A 19,461-nucleotide genomic window follows, 5' to 3' on the forward strand; every position below is an offset into this window, starting at 1 on the left:
AGTCCAATGGCCAGAGTGGAATGCAACCTGATAGTCAATGCAGCCAGGTACATCAGTGTGATGGAGGTGGCCAGTGGGGCCAGAGGGACTATAAATGGCCCCAATACCACCATATGTCCATCAAATATAAAGAGCTCTTACAAATCAACAAGAAAAAGGCAGAAATAGCATTGGGAAAATAGGCTTTTCACAAAAGGGAATCTCCAAATGGCCATTAAAGTAAAAGATGCTTGTTATCATGAGTCGTCAGGGAAATGCAAGCTAAACCAAAATGCCATGTCACCTACAAGAACGGCTAGCATGAGAAAGACCATACCAAGTGATGCTTCTATGCTGCTGGTAGGAGAGTAAAATAACACAGCCGCTTTGGGACACTGGCAGGATCCACAAAGCCTAATCAACACCTACACTAGGAATAAATTGAAAGGAAATGTGGGACTTTCGCTCTTGGAAAAATCTACAAGAATGTCCCTAACACCTCTGCTTGTAAGAACCCCAAACTCAAAACCATCTAAATGTTAAAAAAAAAAAGTATCAATAAATTGTGGTAATTTCACAAAATGGAATACTATACTATAGTGATTTTAAACTGGGGGTGATGTTTACCCCTAAGGGAACACTTGGCCATGGACTGGCCCCTTGAGAAATCTGTATGCAGGTCAGGAAGCAACAGTTAGAACTGGACATGGAACAACAGACTGGTTCCAAATAGGAAAAGGAGTATGTACGGCTGTATGTTGTCACCCTGCTTATTTAACTTCTATGCAGAGTACATCATGAGAAACGCTGGGCTGGAAGAAACACAAGCTGGAATCAAGATTGCCAGGAGAAATCTCAATAACCTCAGATATGCAGATGACACCACCCTTATGGCAGAAAGTGAAGAGGAACTAAAAAGCCTCTTGATGAAAGTGAAAGAGGAGAGTGGAAAAGTTGGCTTAAAGCTCAACATTCAGAAAACGAAGATCATGGCATCTGGTCCCATTACTTCATGGGAAATAGATGGGGAAACAGTGTCAGACTTTATTTTGGGGGGCTCCAAAATCACTGCAGATGGTGACTGCAGCCATGAAATTAAAAGACGCTTACTCCTTGGAAGGAAAGTTATGACCAACCTAGATAGCATATTCAAAAGCAGAGACATTACTTTGCTGACTAAGGTCCGTCTAGTCAAGGCTATGGTTTTCCTGTGGTCATGTATGGATGTGAGAGTTGGACTGTGAAGAAGGCTGAGTGCCAAAGAATTGATGCTTTTGAACTGTGGTGTTGGAGAAGACCCTTGAGAGTCCCTTGGACTGCAAGGAGATCCAACCAGTCCATTCTGAAGGAGATCAACCCTGGGATTTCTTTGGAAGGAATGATGCTGAAGCTGAAGCTCCAGTACTTTGGCCACCTCATGCGAAGAGTTGACTCATTGGAAAAGACTCTGATGCTGGGAGGGATTGGGGGCAAGAGGAGAAGGGGACGACTGAGGATGAGATGGCTGGATGGCATCACGGACTCGGTGGACGTGAGTCTGAGTGAACTCCAGGAGTTGGTGATGGACAGGGAGGCCTGGCATGCTGCGATTCATGGGGTCGCAAAGAGTCGGGCACGACTGAGCAAATGAATTTAACTGAACTTAACTGAACTGAGGGACATTTTTTAGCTTCCCTAGTGACTCAGACAGTAAAGAATCTGACTGCAATGCGGGAGACCTGGGTTCTGTCCCAGCATTGGGAAGATCCCCTGGAGAAGAGAACAGCTACCCACTCCAGTATTCTGGCCTGGAGAAGTCCATGGACAGAGGAGCCTGGTGGGCTATAGTCCATAGGGTCGCAAAGAGTTGGACATGACTGAGCGACTAACACTTTCACTTTCAGGGACATTTTTGGCTGTCAGAGCTTGGGACATGTGCTACCATCATTTCATGGGTAGAAGCCAGAGATGCTGTTCAGCATCCTACAGCACATGGGACACCCCAAGAAGTATTCAGCCACAAATGTTAGCAGTCAGTTAGAAACTCTGCAACCATGACAGTGAACGAGGATTATGACCCAGAACAAGGGGGAGAAAACTTGCCAACCTAATGCTGCCTGAAAGAAGGCAGAACAACCTGTCTGCTTCCATTTATATAAAGTCTGAATGACAGGCAAAGTGCTTCTATACTACTCAAAGTCAGGTTAGGGGTTACCCTGAAGGGGAGCGGTGTGTGCAGCAGGGGTACTGACAGAAGGAGGTTCGGTGAAGACATCTGAGGATTGGGGACGTTCTGTCCTCGATCCATCAGGGTGCTATACAAGCTTGTTCACGGTGTGAAAACTTTGCAACATACTTTTGTGACCTGTGCGTTTTTTTTGGCATGTGTGCTATATTGAAATAAAAGATTCTAAAAGTTGAAGATTTTCCCTCCTCCTTCCACTCCTCTGTCCTTTGCAGGCCTTAACAACTGTGCACTGGGTGATTGCCCCGCTTCTCCCCTCTCCCTAGCCCGTCCTCCAGACAGCAGCCAGGGAGGCTGCTCCCTGCTTTGAACCCCACCATGGCTCCCTATTGCCCTCCCCCAAGGTTAGATCCAAGACTTTAAGGACTTTCTTGGCGCCACTGCTGCTTCTTTGGCAGTCTCCTATCCACCTAGTCTCTCTGCTCCTTGCACCATTAAGTTAACGAGCAACGCAGAACATACAGTTCAGACCTCTGGGTCTTTGTACCTACTGTCCTCTGCCTGACTGCCCCGACACACGCTTGCCCTCCAAGATGCCCTTGCTCCAGAAGCCTCCCCCAGCTCTCATAACTGGGGCCAGCTGGCTTTGGGACCAGAGAAGATTATTTATTCATTTATTTTGGCCTTGGCTCGCGGGATTCTACTTTCCTGCCCAGAAGTCCCACCTGTGCCCACTGCAGTGGAAGCTTGCAGTCCTAACCACTGGACTACCAGGGAATTGCCCCAGAGATTACTTTTCTTCTAGTCAAAGCACACACACACACACACACACACACACACACACACAGAGTCTATAAAATACAACAGAAGGCATTGAGTACTATGTGAAAGCCTAGACCCAATCCTCAGAATCTTTGTCTCCAGGGAAGCCCCACCCCTCTGGGACACGCCAGGGTGGGGGTGGAGGGTCTGAGAAAATCCCCCGCTTTGCACAAAGACCACCCCTCCCCCAGCGGTAGCAAAAGGGGAAGTGGGGTGAGGTGGGGAAGTTTCCAGGAGGCAAATTGAGGTCAGTGCCCCACCCATCAGGTCACACCCCCAGTCTGGCTCCCCGGCAGACCCCTGGGAGACTCAGCCAAGCCTGTCTCCTGCTGTCCGCTGCCTCTCAGCCCATATACCAGGCAGGCTCCGCTCAGAGCCACTAGCTTTGCACCGACAGTGAAGGTCACTGGCTCACTGCCGCCGAGCAGGAACGCACTGCCCAGGTTCCAGCCCCAGCTCAGCCCTTCACAGGCTGTGTGACTTTGAGCCAGTGCCCTAACTTCTCTGTTTCTCAGCTGCCTCACTTGCAAAAGCGTAAGAATGCCCACCTCACAGGGCTGTTGAGGGATCTGATAAGTTCGTTTAAAATAGTGTCTGTCGCTTCATGTCCCATAAGAGTTTCTGGTTGATGTTATTTTTAATAGATGAGAAATGGAGGGTAGACCCTGCCTTTGAGAGATGGTCAGTAAAGGCCATTTCCCCCTCTTTCCTCCTGCCCCAGGAAGGTGTGCAGGTCAAGCTCAAGATCTAAATTGATCTTTCAACTCTTGACCTTCAGCCTCAACTGTCCAGCAAAGCTGCTCAGTGAGCCGCCCCTGCCTGGGTGCTGAGAGGGCCCCTTGCAGCCTTCGTGGGGTGGAGGGGAGGGAAGCCTCCTCCTCTTGCCCACGCCCCCAGCAGATGCTGGCCACCATGGGGCCTCCCCATGCCTCTTCCCTGGGCTGACAACCAGGGACCCTGCACCTCCAGCTCAGACACACTGAATCTCCAGCGCATGCCTGGATTCTCCCGTCCAATCTGGCCTCTTCCCTCCCAACCTGCCATGGCCCTGAGCCCACCATCACCACCGCCCCCCACCCACTCAGGGACACCGACATGGTAGCCTGGCCAGAGAGGGGTACCGAGCTAGATGCACAGTCAAGGCCTGCCCTGTGACCTCCCTCGCACCCCCGTCTCCTTCCTCGAGCCTCCAGACACCCTCATCTCAGAAAACAAGCCTCTTTCATGCTGTTCTCCTTGTGCACCGCCCACGCTGAACCCTGTGACCCACCAGATTGCTAATCAGAGCTTGATGCTCTCCTATAAAAACTGGCTGTGGCTCCACCGAGTCTGAGCCCCAGGGCTCCCAGACCTGAGAGGACAAGGCCCCCTCCAGCAGCCCCCTTGGGTCACACTGGGCTTTTGTTTCAGTAGAACCCCCTGTGGCCCAGCCCCCTGCATCCCTACTCATCGTCCTCCTCAACTGAGGGACATTCACTTCTTGGGAAGGTTGTCCTGACCTCCTACCCACGTCCTGGACATCCCATTCTCACCCCCACACCCCCACACTCACCCGCTGCAGTGACCTGGAATTACCAGGGGGCCTTCTTATTAGCTTCGGCTCACAGGTCCCAGAGAAAAGCCCCTCCAATTAACAGTGGCCCCAAAACCCCAGAGGGCGAAATAAAAGGGCTGATTGGAAGGAAACATAACTTTTTGAAAAAGTGTCCAAATTGTGACAAGGAATTCATTTGAACAAGATGTGGGTTATAATTGAAACTACAGCTAGTTCTTGAAACACATTCATTGGACTTTTGGCAAGGAGCATTCCCTTCATAAGCTTCCTCCCTTGGACAGCAAGGAGATCAAACCAGTCAGTCCTAAAGGAAAATCAACCCTGAATATTCATTGGAAGGACTGATGCTGAAGCTGAAGCTGGTGCTCCAATCCTTTGGCCCCTGATGCAAAGAGCCGACTCATTGGAAAAGACCCTGATGCTGGGAAAGATTGAGGGCAAGAAGAGAAGGGGACGACAGAGGATGAGACAGTTGGATGGCATCACAGACTCAATGGACATGAGTTTGAGCAAACTCTGGGAGATAGTAAAGGACGGGGAAGCCTGGTGTGCTGCAGTTCATGGGGTCTCAAAGAATCAGACGTGACTGAGTGACTGAACAACAACAAATTTCCCTCACAAATTTGTATTTAATAGTTTATGTGTAATATTCCTGGTGGCTCAGATGGCAAAGAATCTGCCCATACTGCAGGAAACTCAGGTTCAATCCCTGGGTCAGAAAGATCCCCTGGAGAAAGGATAGGCTACCCTCTCCAGCATTCTTGCCTGGAGAATTCCACAGACAGAGGGACCTGGTGGGCCAAAGTCAATAGGGTCACAGAGTCAGACGCAACTGAGCAACTAATACACACACTATGTAATATTCCAGTAGTCATGTAAGAATGTGAGAGTTGGACCATAAAGAAGGCTGAGCTCTGAAGAGTTGATCCTTTTGAACTGTGGTGCTGGAGAAGACTCTTGAGAGTCCCTTAGACTGCAAACGAGATCAAACCAGTCAATCCTAAAGGAAATCAGCCTTGAATATTCATTGGAAGAACTGATGCTGAAGCTGAAGCTCCAATACTTGGGCCACCTGCGCGAAGAGCCAATTCATTGGAAAAGACCCTGATGCTATAAAAAATTGAAGGCAAAAGGAGAAGGGGGAGGCAGAGGATGAGATGGTTAGATAACATCACCAACTCAATGAATCTAAGCAAACTCCAGGAGACAGTAGAAGACAGAGGAGCCTGGTGTGCTACAGCCCATGGGGTCACAAAGAGTCGGACACAACTTAGTGGCTGAACGACAACAACAATGTAATATTTTAATAGCATTCTGGAAAAAGTCATTTTGGGGGGAAATAGACACACATAAGGAAAACAAAACAAAAATACCTGGGCGGGGGGCTATTGTGAATTGAATTGTGTCCCCAGCAAAAGATAGGCTGAAACCCTAACCTCCATTACTGCCAATGTAACCTGATTCAGAAACAGTCTTTGCAGATGTCATCAAGGTAAGATGAGGTCACCCTGGAGTAGTGTGTGTTTAGTTGCTCAGTCATAGCTGACTCTTTGCAACCCTGTGGACTGTAACCCGCCTGGCTCCTCTGTCCACGGGATTTCCCAGGCAAGACTTGAGTGGGCCCTAAATCCAATGACCAGTGTCCTTACAAGGGAAATGTATGGACTTCTCTGGCGGTCCAGTGGTTAAGAATCTGCCTTGCAATGCAAGGGATTTGCAGGACTGATCTCTGGTTTGGGAAACTAAGATTCCACACGACACAGCACAACTCAGCCCAAGAGCCACAGCTAGAGAGCCCACGTGCTGCAACAAAGATGTGATGCAGCCAAATAAAGAAATAAACGAGAAATCTGGACACAGAGAAACAAACACACAGAGAAGTGAGGCCAGGCAGAAACTGGAGGGATGCTCCTGCAAGCCTAGGTCTGTTGGCAGCCTCCGGAAGCTCGAAAGAGGCAGGAACAACATTCTTTCCTAGAGCCCTTGGAGGTAGCATGGCCCTGCCAACATCTTGATTCCAGACTTTGAACTTTCAGAACTGGAAGAGAACAAGTTTCTGTCTTTAAGCCATCCAGTTAGTGATACTTTGTTACTGCATCCTCAGAAAAACTACACACAGGTCTTTGGGTCTGATAGTTCCTGTGTTTTGAGTCGTTCCCTGGAGCAGCCAATCCTTCCTTTGCCAGTGGCTCCCTTCTCCACTCTTTCTTGGATTGACCAGCAAGTCTTTCTTTGGCAATGACTTATCAGAGTTTTTGATCCCCATCCACAGTCTCTTCCTTCTACTGCACGGAATCTTACCAGGCTGCAAGGCTTTTCATATCATTTTGCAGTGGAATTGCATTGTGCTAGCATTGCTTTGTGGGTTGTTTATAATATTCTGCAACCAGAGGACTGATTCCTCTGCCCTCCCCACTCTCCCCAGAGAAAGTCATGTTCCATGGGTGTAGCTCATTTCTGGGAAAAAAAAAAAAAACAAACGTGGAGGTTTGGATATCAAATTATTTCCTCTATCATCAATTTAGTAGTAAACAGCTTTCATATTGTGACAATTCTAATGTTTCTCCACATTTCAAAACTACCCTCCTGGCAGACATGACAGCTCTAGGGATCTTCCTAAAACTGCATCCAAAAAGGTGATGAGGAACTTCCCCGGTGGTCAGGTAGCCAAGACTCTGCACAACGAAGATCTGGCGTGCCACAGCTAAGAACTGCTGCGGACAAATCAGTGTTGTTGTTGAGTCACTGAGTCTTTTTGACCCCAACCCAGGGATTGAACCCGTATCTCTTGGGTCTCCCGCATTGGCAGGTGGATTCTTTACCACTGAGCCACCTGGGAAGCCCAACAGATACCTTATGATTTCACTTATATTTATGGAATCTAAAATATGACATGAATGTATCTATGAAACAAAAAACAGATTCACAGACAGAGAACAGACTTGTAGTTGCCAAGGAGGGTGGGGTAGAAGAGGCACTGAGTGGGAATGTGGGATTTGCAGACGCAAACTATTAAATATAGGCTGGCTGAGCAACAAAGTCCTACTGTGTAGCACAGGAACCTATATTCAATATCCTGTCGTTCAGTCACTCAGTCGTGCCCAACTCTTTGTGACCCCATGGACTGCAGCACGCAGGCTTCTCTGTCCTCCACTATCTCCTGGAGTTTGCTCAAACTCATGTCCATTGAGTTGGCGATGCCATCCAACCATCTCATCCTCTGTCACCCCCGTCTCCTCCTCCTGCCCTCAATCTTTCTCAGCATCAGGGTCTTTCCCCATGAATCAGCTCTTCACATCAGGTAACCAAAGTACTGGAGCTTTAGCTTCAGCATCAGACTTTCCAATGAATATTCAGGGTTGATATCATTATCCTATGATAAACTATATTGGAAAAGAATATATATATGTATATACATATATGAATGAATCACTGCTGTGCAGCTGAAATTAACAAAACATTATAAATCAACTATACTTAGATAAAATGAATTTTAAAAAATACGATGGGGGTGTGGACATGGCAGCTCTTATCAAAGAATAGTTAATCTCCTTAATATTTAAAAAAGAGTTTCTAGGTGTATCTTACCATAAATTTTTTAAAGCCTCTATAAGTATAAAACAAACAAACATAAAAACTAAAACAAGAAAAATTTTTCAGGAAAAGAATATAGAAATCCACCTTTTTTATTGGGGAGGGGGGGTGGTCCTCTCACGGGGGCTGGTGGGACTTTAGTTCCCCTGACCAGGGATTAAACTAGGCCCTTGGTGGTGAGAGCAGGTGTCCTAATTGCAGAACCGCCAGGACAGTCCCTTTCTTTGTGGGGGAGGGGCAAGAGCCACATTTTAAAAATGGAGAAGATGCTCAGCCTCACCCAAAATGATGCAAATAAGAAGTAGAAGGTTTTTAACCTCTCAGATTAGCAAAGTCTGACAGTGCTGCCATGGTGGAGGTCAGGGAACCTCGTGGCAATGGCTATCAAATTTCTGTTCTCACACATGCCCTGACTAGCAATCGTACTTCTAGAATTTGTGGTGATCTATTTAACCCTGACTCAACCTCACCCCTGCACCAGGTTACTCATTATACCATTGCTCAGATTAGAAGCACCCTTCTTGACCATGGATAGGGGACTGGTTCCCTCAAAAAGAACACTGTGGAAGGGACTTCCCCGGTGGTCCAGTAGCTGGGACTCCAAGTTCCCAATGCACAGAGTTGGGGATGGGGGTGCTGAGTTCAATCCCTGGCCAGGGAACTAGATCCCACATGCCTTAACTAAGATTCAGTGCAGCCAAGTAGATATATATATATATATATATATATATATATATATATATATATATTTTTTTTTTTTTTTTTTTAAACACAGTGGTAAAAGCTGCCCAACTCTGTGGCGTTATTGAAAAACCCTTGACTTGAACATTGTAAACTGAGGAATTGGATAGTGCGTAAATTATATTTCTAAAGCTATTACCAAAATAATAATAATAATAAACCAAAACACTCCTCTTTTCCAAAAAACAAAAAAAGAACAAGAGATTTCTTTTTGTACTGATATCAAAGCACTCTGAAAAGTATTACATTAAAAAAAAAAAAAAGAAACAAGATTCAGGGACTTTTGTGGCAGACCCAATGATTAAGACTCTGAGCTTCTGTTGCCAATAGCATGGGTTCTGTCACTGCAACAAGACATTGAAGTCAGGAGGCAGAAGGGAGAGGCAGAGAGGAAGTAAAGTCAAAAGGGTCTTCAGTCTTGCAAAACGTCTTTTGGGACCTGGGAGGGTTCCCCCTTGCTGCAACAAAATGGGGATTTTCAATGCACTTGCTTCACAGACAGGACTGCACAGGCTCATCTCTGTAAGGCTCTCAGCACAGCACCTGGCACCAACCTGGTCGTGCAACTCAAACCAGTGAGCGTGGGGTCCTGGGAGCTGAAAGGGCCAGACTGGTGCCGGAGAGATGCCAGGTCCTCTGAGCCGCTGGGGCTTTCCTGGTGGCTCCGACAGTATATTTATCTTGCCCGCCTGCAATATGGAAGACCTGGGCTCCATCCCTGGGTTGGGAAGATCCCCTGGAGAAGGAAATGGGAACGCACTCCAGTATTCTTGCCTGGAAAATCACATGGACAGAGAAGCCTGGCAGGCTACAGTCCATGGGGTCGCGAAGAGTTGGACACAACTGAGCAATTAACACTCTCTGAGTACCTACCTTGCCCTCAGGTGAGGACACAGGCGCTGAGCCAGGAGGGTGCTGGGGTGGGGGAGGGGGAGGGGAAGCAGCAGGATAAGAGAGGAGCTGGACATTGCTCTGGTGGAGGGGGCAGGGGAGAACGTGAGATCCAGAGCCCCTGAGCAGGGGAAAGCAAGGCTTCAGTCTGTCCACGCTCAGACACACACACACAGATACCTCCTCAGACAGACTGACACACAATGGACACACACACCTAGAGACACACCCAGACAAATAACCAGAGATGCACACAGACAGACAGACAGACACACTTCCAGACACACAGAGAAACACACAGAAACTCAGATGGACACAGAGACACACAGACATACCCAGCAAGCCCTCTTTCTAAGTTTTTCCTGGACAAAATCCATTTCCTGTCTGGCCTCTCCTCATCCCCTCTGCCCTTAATGAATGTTTATGAAGCACTGCTGTATGCCAGGCTCTGTTCTAGGTGGCAGAAGGTGGTTTGATTAAAGAATCAAGTAGGGGGCGGGGGGCTTCCCTGGTGGCTCAGTGGTAAAGAATCCACCTGCCAATGCAGGGGACATGAGTTCAATCCCTGGTTCGGGGGAGGATCCCACATGCAGCTGAGCCTGTGCGCCACAACTGTTGAGCCTGTGCTCCAGAGCCAGGAGAAAGGCAGCTACTAAAGCCCACATGCCCTCACCCTCACTCCCCTCAACTAGAAAAGACCCAGCACAGCTGAAATTTTGTTGTTCAGTCTCAGTCGTGTCCGACTCTCTGCAACTCCATGGACTGCAGCACGCCAGCCTCCCCTGTCCTTCACAATCTCCTGGAATTTGCTCAGACTCATGTCCATTGAGTCGATGGTGCCATCCAACCATCTCATCCTCTGTCACCCCCTTCGCCTCCTGCACTCAACAGCCAAGAAAAGTAAATACATAAAATCATCAATAACGTAAAAAGAAAAAAGGAAACCAAGGGGACCCCATGGAGAAGCAAGAAGAGTATTTCAGCAGAGGAACAGCCAGTGCCAAGTCCTCTCCTCTCCCCCATCCTCCCCACCCTATCTCCTTCCCCAGCCCTGACTCAAGCCATTTGGAATGGAGGAGAGGGGTCCCTCTAGGATCCCCCCACCCCACCTAGCCTGATTATCTTCCATCCTATAGAAGAGGATCCCGCAGGACTCAGAGAGGCTGTGTCACACACCCAAGATCACACAGCATGAATGTGGGCTCAGATTTGTCTGAACCGAGGGCCTCTGTCATCAGGAAGAGAAGCCCTTCACTGAGGGCAAGAACCCGGATGGGCAAAGGTTGGGCCAGGGAGGCCAGTCAGCCAAGGGCCTGGGACACCAGACACCTATCCAGTGTGAGGAACTGGAGTGAGAGTCATGAACTGGACTCTCCAGGGCACGGAGAGGCAGTGACAGACAGACAGACACCTGTGACTTCAGTCCCTGCCCCACTAGGCCAGGGAGCAGCAGCCCCTGAGACCACCAGAGTGGGCACAGAGTCCAAAAGAATGGGTGATGGGGACACGCAGCAGGGGGTGTGGGTCTGACCTGACTAGGTCCTCAGACCCTGGCTGGGTTGTGGGTGCTGATTTTGAAATCGTGTCAGGCTCAGAGGGGGCGTCTGACAGTGCAAGCAGGACTCCGGATGGGAGGTTGGGGGCTCTGTCTGAGTCTCCTATTGCTACAGTGACAAATCGTCAGAAATTTGGTGGCTTAAAACAATTCACATTTACTATCTGACAGTTCTGGAAGTAGGAACCAAAATGGGTCTCACTGGGCTAAAATCAAGGGGTCAGTAGGGCTGGATTACTTTTGGAAGTTCTAGGGGAGAATGTGTTTCCTGGCCTTCTCCAATTTCTAGAGGCTGCCTGCCTTCTTCCTCCACCTTCAAAATCAACAGGTTAGCATCTTCCCATTTCTTTCTCTCTGACTCTCCTCTCTCTCTCTTATAAGGACCCTTGTGGGTACTCCCTTTTGGTTCTTCAGTGTTAGGAACTCTGAGATGCCTCTGTAGGTGGTGCAGGTTTAATCCCTGGTCAGGGAAATACGATCCAATATTCCTCACAGTGAGAAGGGCATGGCAACTCACTCCAATATGTTGCTGCCGGGAGCCAGCGTGAGGAATCCCACCTGTGACAAGGTCATGAGGCAGAGATCTGATGGGCAAGGTCGAGTCAGATCTCAGGTTTTCCCCCTGGTATTTCCTGAGCGGGTACCCCCCAAAATGAGAATACGCCTGCCTGGAAAAAGTCATCTCCAGGCTTTAGTCCTCTGCATTTGAAAGGATGTTTCAATCCAAAAACCCCTCTGATGGCTTTTTAGCCTGCCTGCAGTACAGCTGCGCATGTGATTGTTTGAGGCCTCCCGACTGCAGGAGGCACAGGAAGCTTAAAACATCCTAGGAATGTAGGGGCTTCCGAGCAGTCAAAATCATTAGAATAGGACTGATTAAAAGTTTCATTTGTTGAGCCAATACTTGCTGCTAAATTTTCATATCTTTTACTTGTTGATATAGTTGGTATATAGAAAAAACAAGTAGCAACATTATATCTTTGAGTTAAGTAACTTCTTTGTTATAAACTACTGCGCCTTTGTTCTATAGAGTTGTAACTTTAATGCTTTAAGGAGATGCAGATTAAAGAAAAACACTTCAGGGGAAATGAAACTAACATTCATTAAGGAAGAGAGCCAAAAAGAGATAGCAAGCCTCTTGGCCAGAAGATAATGTAAATCACCTGAGACCTTTTGTATACAAAAAGATATACAGATAGAGTCTGGGCTGCTAACGCTACATAATTTTGTATTAGCCATTGATCTCTATGTACAATCAAAAATGTATAAAAGGCCTTTCTAGACAATAGAGGCGGAGCCAGTCGCTGGACTGGTTTCCCCAGTGTCTTCTCCTTACTCTAATTTCAGGCTGAATTCCCATCTGGAGCGGGGCGGCTCACTAAGTCTACTTACTTACCCTGGCTTTTAAGACCCGCGCAAAAGGGAGCCTAAGAAGGGGCACCCTTAGATATTCAAGTGGGCGCCGGTGGCCCAACGTAGATAGTGCAAGCTCCTTGTCTGGAACTTTATTGGCCTTCCCCGTAAGCCAAGTTATTCAGCCTTCTTTCTCCACTTAATTTTCCTACTACACTATTTCTTTCTAATCTAATCTTATATTTCTATATTAATAAATAAATAAGTTTTCCTCGCCAATGCCGTCCCCGCTTCAAATTCCCTGGATCCACCAGGGCTGGACCCCGGCATGTTGCCTAGAGAATCCCCATGCTATCCTGGAGGGCTACAGTCCTTGGGGTTGCAGAGTCAGACACGACTGAGCAACTAACCACAACCACCACATGCCATACAGCGCAACCAAAAAAATGAATACTAATAATGACCCTTGTGATGATGTTGGATAATCCCCCCATCTCCAGATCCTCAACTTAATCAGCCATGCAAAGTCCCTTTTGCCTTGTAAGGTCACATATTCACAGGTTCCAGGGGTTAGGATGTGTGGGCATCCTTTTATTCTGTCTGGCACAGGGCTCATTGTCCAGGGTCTAGAGTCCAGCCTCCAGGCCTGGCCATGATGACCCCAGGGTCTGGAAAAGGCCACTGGGATCAGCCATCTGACTGGGGGGTGGGGGCACAAAAGGGACAAAGAAGCCCTCAGTGTATTACCTGGATCAGGGTTTATGAGCCTCCCCAATCCTACCTTCCTGTCCCACCCTCAAGTACAGAGGGTGTGAAAGTGTGGAAGGAAGGAGGCAAGGAGGTCCCCAAGTCTCCCTAGGGTCCCCCTTCCCACAATCCAGACACCCTATATTGGCCCCACCAACTTAGAAATGACTCCATCCCCCTACTCCCACCACCCAGGACCTGGCCTCCTCTGATTCCCCCATTCCCTGGTGATTTTACTGCTAAATCCCTCTGGAGTTCCTCTCTTCACTCCTGTCTACAATTCCCAGACCAGACCCCAGCTGCTCCTGCTGCTGTCCCATTTTAAATCTGATTGTGTCTAACTTCAGATCTGACTGTGCCTCTCCTCAGAGAACCCTGGAGGGCCTTTAGTGACTGGTCCAGCCCTGTCCTCTCCTCACTCACCATTGGGCCTTAATTCAGCTGAATTCCCCCGGTTACAGATGTCACCTCTTCCAGGAAGCCTGCCCTGAACACTGCATGCTCACAGCTGAAGTGGAGAGTGGGTGGTCACAGAAGGGCAGGGAGTAGTGGAGAAGTGGCCCATGTGCAGAAGGTCCAGGTTGCATCTCTTTTTGCCAGGTGGAGCCCTTCCTCCAGCCTCCCCACCTCTGCCCAGAAAGTACCTCCCACCTGAAATCTCTCCCTGACCCCAGCCCACCCAAGTCCTCTTTTGAGGACCTCCCCTCTACACCTCCAGGAACCTGCTGCTCCTCCTCTGGGGCCTGGACTGCCCCCATTCTACCAGGTCTCTGGTGTCACTATTAATCCAAATGGCTCTCATGTTCTGCACGCCCCCAGGTGCAAGGTACCGTGGACACGACTAAGCGACTGAACAACAAAATTTTCACAAAGCTGAGAAGAGTCTTTATTGTTTGACTTTTCCTCGTGTGTAGAGGAGCTCTTGGGCTTTCCTGGAAGCTCAGCAGTAAAGAATTTGCCTGCCAGTGCAGGAGACTAGGGTTCGAACCCTGGGTGGGGAAGATCCCTTGGAGAAGGAAATGGGAACCCACTTCAGTTTTCTTGCCTGGGAAATCCCATGGACAGAGGAGCCTGGTGGGCTACATACAGTTCATGGGGTCACAAAAGAGTTGGACAAGACTGAGTGGCTAAACAACAAAAGAGCTCTTGAGGAAGGGGAGAGAATAAAAGGGTGAATATGGATGGTGGGGCAGAGGGGGAAGGGGGGCTCTGAGGACCAGACTGAGAGCTGAAGAAGGATGCACATATTTGGGACAAGAAGGGATAGCCCAGCAGAGGGAACAGAAGGTGCAAATGCGGGGAAGCTGGATGGAGCAGGACAGCTTCAACCACGCTTGCAACAGACGGCTCTGCTGTCCTCCCCCTTTGTGTATGTGGAAATCAATCTCAGAAGATGTGAAGCAACTTGCCTAGGGCTCCACTGTCAAAATAACCTGGGGTTCACCCACCTCACCCCGGGTCTGCTACAGGGAGCGACTTATTGTTCAAAGGTGAGCCACTTGCCTAGACGTCGTGCGGTGGGCCAGTGGTTCTGGAACCCTCTTCCCTTCAACTGGCGACAGCTGGACTGCAAGTCTCTTAGATAGATGCCGCCCAGGTGCTCACAGACTACCTCTGCGCGATGTGGGATTGCCCAGCATTCACGGCTGGCCCTGGCTCCCTGCCCCTGTGAGCTGGGGGGTCACCTTCTGTTCCTCCCTACAAGAGGGAGCCTGGGGTTTCTGCACCACCAACACCGTCCTACCTCCCCGCCTTTATCTTCCCAGCTCTGCCGCCGATCTCTGCACCCCACTGAACCACAGATTCACCCACCTGCCCTATACGCCAGGGGGGTGGGTTCCTTGGCTTCCCAACTCCGCAGTCGGTCCCATGAACCAAAAATTGGACCAGCTCGGCCTGAGAGCTGGGACAGGTCACCAGACCTTGGGGGCACTGGGGGTGGCCTCCGAGCCCTGAGGTGGTGAGTCGGGGGGCCTTCTCCACAACACCCAGCGGTGCACTCAGGCGGGTCCAGGCGCGCATGGTGTGTCGGCAGATACACGGATGGATCAGAGCCGGGCCAGCAAAGAGGACCCGGGAGGGCGCTGGAGAGGACTTGCAGAGAACGGAAGAGAAATGGGGGCCGGACTGAGCGCGCAGCAGTTGGGGGTAGGATCAAAGGAAAGAGCTACCGCACAGCGAAGAAACCTGCAGCGGGGTTCAGGCTAAACAGCGCCGCGGGGCGGAGAGGGGCGGGGCCAAGGGGCGCGGGGCGGGGTTGGAGGCGGGGTCCCTTATGCGGGGCGAGGGTCTAGGAAGCGGCCTTGTTGCACAGACGGGCCCGAGCGCTGCTAGGACCCCGAGCCTCGAAGGACTCAGCCCGGCCCCGCCCCGGCCCCGCCCCGATCCCGCCCCGCGCTGCCCCCAAAGCCTGCTTCCCGGCCCCCCGCAGAGGCGGTGCCTGGAGCAGAGTCCGGGTGCCTGGTGCCGGCTGCGCGCGTCTCCTCCTCCGCAATTGCGCCAGGCTAGGTGTCCGCCACCCACACCATCGCCGGCCCCTGGTGCTCCCGACCGCCTGCGCCCCCCAGGTAAGTGAGACCCCAGCGCTCCGAACGCGGCCCGGAAAGCCACCCTCGCAGCGAGCTCCGCCCCGCCTCCACGGCCATGGCGTCCGCCGCGGTCCCCAGACACAGCCGCTGTCCCCCATCACCTCATCCCGGACGGCCTCCCGGGGCTTACCGTCTGCTCCCAGGCCCCGGCCGCCTCCCTGAGAGAGCCCCGCTCCCCCGAGGGCCGGGGCGCAGCGAGCGCAGGAGGACGCGGCGGCTGCGTAACGGGCGGGCGGGAGTGGGGACAAGCCTAGCGGGGCGGGGGCGGGGGTCTTGGGGAGTCCGGACTGTGTGAACGAGAGGAGCGCGATGCGGGGGTCTGTCGGTCGGTCACCAGAGAATATGGGGATGCAGCCGGGTCCCTAGCCTTAGAGCCCGCAGCCCGGCCGCGTAGACTGTTAGGACCCGCGTAAACAGACACGGATCATGCCAGCTCATGCACAGTGCGGAGAAGACCACACCTCTAGGAGATGAGCGAGGGTCACGGAGGAATTCTCCGAAAAGGTGTCAGCCGGGCCTGAGAGAACCAGCCAGCGAGGGGTTTTTAGGCCCAGAAAACAGCAAAAGATTATGAGGCAGGGCCCAAATTGGCAGAGAGAGGGCCCAAATTGTCTGCAGAGCGGAAAAGAGGCGAGCGTGGCTCAAGTTCAGTGAGCCGGGTATCCGAGGTGCGAAGACCTTGGCCTCGGGCCACGAAGATAACGAGCAGTGTTTGGATTCCGTTCTCAGGTCTGTGGGGACCACGGAGGCTTAGAACAAAGTGAGTGACCGGGTCCAGCTGTGTCTTAAAAAAATCCAGCAGCTACTCTGCCCCCAGAAAAAGAGATGGGAAGAGGAGATTGTTGGTTTGGACCCGACAGGAAGGGGGAGATGGAAAGTGGGCGGTTTGGGGTTCTTCTTTGGCAGAGAGACTTCACCTGCATTCCCTGCCTGCTCAGAAGTGGGGCAGAAGAAAGGTGCATGGAAGAGATTTCTGGTGTGGGCAGCTGGGAGTGTGGAAGGATGGGGAAACCGAGGGAGAAACAGGTCAGGGGGCATGAGGCTGTTGTGACTCAGACTGATTTGCAAAACCTGAGATGCCGCCTGAGGGGGAACGTCCTGAAGACACCACTGGGAACCCAGGCCAGGTCCAAGGTGACTGAGTGCAAGGGGGCAGCCTGGATCTGTTGTACGGGACCACTTGAAATAGAAATTCTGGAGTGTAGAGGTGTCTTTGAAGCCCCCAGAATCCCCAGCCTCAACTCAGCCCCCTTCCAGGAGCGTGTGTGTGTTCAGTTGTGTCTGACTCTGCCACCCCATGGACCATAGCTCACCAGGCTCCTCTGTTCATGGAATTTTCCAGGCAAGAATACTGGAGTGGGTTGCCATTCCCTTCTCCATGGAATCTTCCCGACCCAGGAATCGAACCCATGTGTCCTGCATTGGCAGGTGGATTCTTTACCACTGAGCCACATGGGAAGCCCCTTCCAGGAGCAGCTGCTATGAGTAAACTTGGCAGGGATGAGAGTTCCCGGAACCTCACTCAGCATACCTGGGTCCCCAAGGCCCCAGCCAGGCTGCAGGGAGGAGGCAATCGGAACCTTCCTTGCCTGGCCTCCCGCTCACCTATTTCCAGCTGGGAGAGAGCCTTGGTCATTGCATTGGCCTTGGGGCCCTAGAGAAAGTTTTCTGGGCTTCAGTTTGCCCATCTATAAAATGGGTCCATAGTACCTGTATCTGGGAATGATGTTCCAATCAAAGGCAGCTTCAGCTAAGAAATAAAAAGGGGTTTGGCTAATCCCAGGGCAGCCTTATGCCTCGGGTGAGGGGGAGGGGCTGCAGCCCTGGTAGGAGTTCAGGGCCCAGTGAGTCTCCATTTCTTGCTCTGAGAAATGGGAAGAACTCATAAGTGTGTCCACCTCCAGAACCCACAGGCGTTGGCAGATCCAGTGAGTCAGGCATGTAAAGTGTTTGGCTGGCCCAGCGCCCAGCGCGAAGTGCTCACTGGGCACAGGAACTGCTGTCATGATTGTAGTTGGCCGTGGAGAGCAGGCCAGTCTTCCCACCGCCCCTGGGACTCCCACAGGAAGGCAGGCTCTGGGGGGCACGCTCCTGTCTTATCTGGGCACTGCAGGCTGTCCCCTCTCTGGCTGCTGCAAGCTGCCTCCAAGCTCATCCTGCCAGTTTGAATGCAGTGCTCTCAGACTGATGACTTCGCCTGTGGTTCAATTTCTTCACGTGTAAAATTGAGAATAATAGCAGTCATCACCTCAGAGGTGAGCGCAATGCCCATCTGGTAATAATATCCACCTGGTAAAGCACAGTGGATGCCTTGAGGGGGTGGAGGGGGGAAGAGGGAGGAGCCCAGGGAAGTGACCTGACTCAGCCTCGGGAGGGGTCAGGATCAGGCTTCTTGTTGGAGGTGACCATTGGCCTGGTTACTAAAGATTGTTAAGAGTTCATGGGCAGGACTTCCTTGCAGGTCCAGTTGTTAAGAGTCTGCCTGCCAGTGCAGGGGATGTGAGCTCGATCTCTCTTCAGGGAGGAGTCCATGTGCTGTGGGGCAACCAGGCCCATGCATCACAGCAGTGGAGCCTGTACTCTAGATGTGTGGCTATTGAAGCCTGCGTGCCATAAAGTCCGCAACAAGACGAGCCACTGCGATGAGAAGCCCACGTGCCACAACTAGAGAAAGCCTGTGCACAGCAACAGAGGCCCAGCGCAGCCAAAAATAAGGAAATAAAATTTTTTAATTAAAAAAGTAGAGTTCATGGGCAGAGAGACCAGTGAACAGAGATGTGGAGGGGAGTCACCTTGGGTAAATGGGAGAAGCTGGGGGCAAGGAGCCAGGAAATCAGCATGGGAGAGACTGCGCTGGTCCAGACCATGATGAGGCTGGACCAGGAGGAGGTGTGGCTGAGTGAGAAGTGAGTAGATCCTGGATAGGCTTGAAGTTGGGCTTCCCCAGTGGCTCAGCGGTAAAGAATCCGCCTGCAAAGCAGGAGACACAGGAGATGCGGGTTTGATCCCTGGGTCGGGAAGATACCCTAGAGAAGGGAATGGCAACCCACTCCAGTATCCTTGCTTGGGGAGTCCCCACGGACAGAGAAGCCTGGCAGGCTATGGCCCATAGTGTCGAAAAGAGCCGGATGTGACTGAAGCGATGCATGCATGCCTTTGTCAGTGTGATTCCATCACACCAGGTCTCCACCCTGACACAGCAGGAGCACAGCTCTCTCCCCGCATCCTCCCAGGCTTCCCAAGTCATATGTGGCTTCAGGGCCCCGTGAGTGTGTCTGGGGAGGGGGTCAAGCCCCTGCCAGCCAGCCCCTGGGGATCCCCTTCTACCTTGTGCTGGTCCCCAGTTCCCACCCACCCCGTCTGTCACTGATGCATTCAGTACGTGCTGATGAAGCATGTGTGCTGGGAGGCAGTGGGGGCTAACAGGGAACAAAATGAAGCTTCTTTGCCACCCTCTACCACCACCAGCTCA

The 19,461-nt window shown here is 51.2% G+C and overlaps 2 protein-coding genes across 6 annotated transcripts in view; both read left to right on the forward strand.

Annotated features, from left to right (window-relative positions):
• HNRNPM (heterogeneous nuclear ribonucleoprotein M) overlaps window positions 1-19,461 on the forward strand; it is a 311,395-nt gene that overhangs the window by 87,436 nt on the left and 204,498 nt on the right. The window lies entirely within an intron of this gene.
• CERS4 (ceramide synthase 4) overlaps window positions 15,576-19,461 on the forward strand; it is a 34,447-nt gene continuing 30,561 nt past the window's right edge. For both annotated transcript variants that reach the window (XM_069591271.1, XM_069591270.1), the window contains exon 1: window positions 15,576-15,968. The gene's annotated coding sequence lies outside the window, so the exon portion shown is untranslated. The remainder of the gene's footprint in view (window positions 15,969-19,461) is intronic.

The sequence above is a fragment of the Ovis canadensis genome, chromosome 5, assembly GCF_042477335.2.
Source record: "Ovis canadensis isolate MfBH-ARS-UI-01 breed Bighorn chromosome 5, ARS-UI_OviCan_v2, whole genome shotgun sequence".
Classification (NCBI taxonomy): Eukaryota; Metazoa; Chordata; class Mammalia; order Artiodactyla; family Bovidae; genus Ovis; species Ovis canadensis.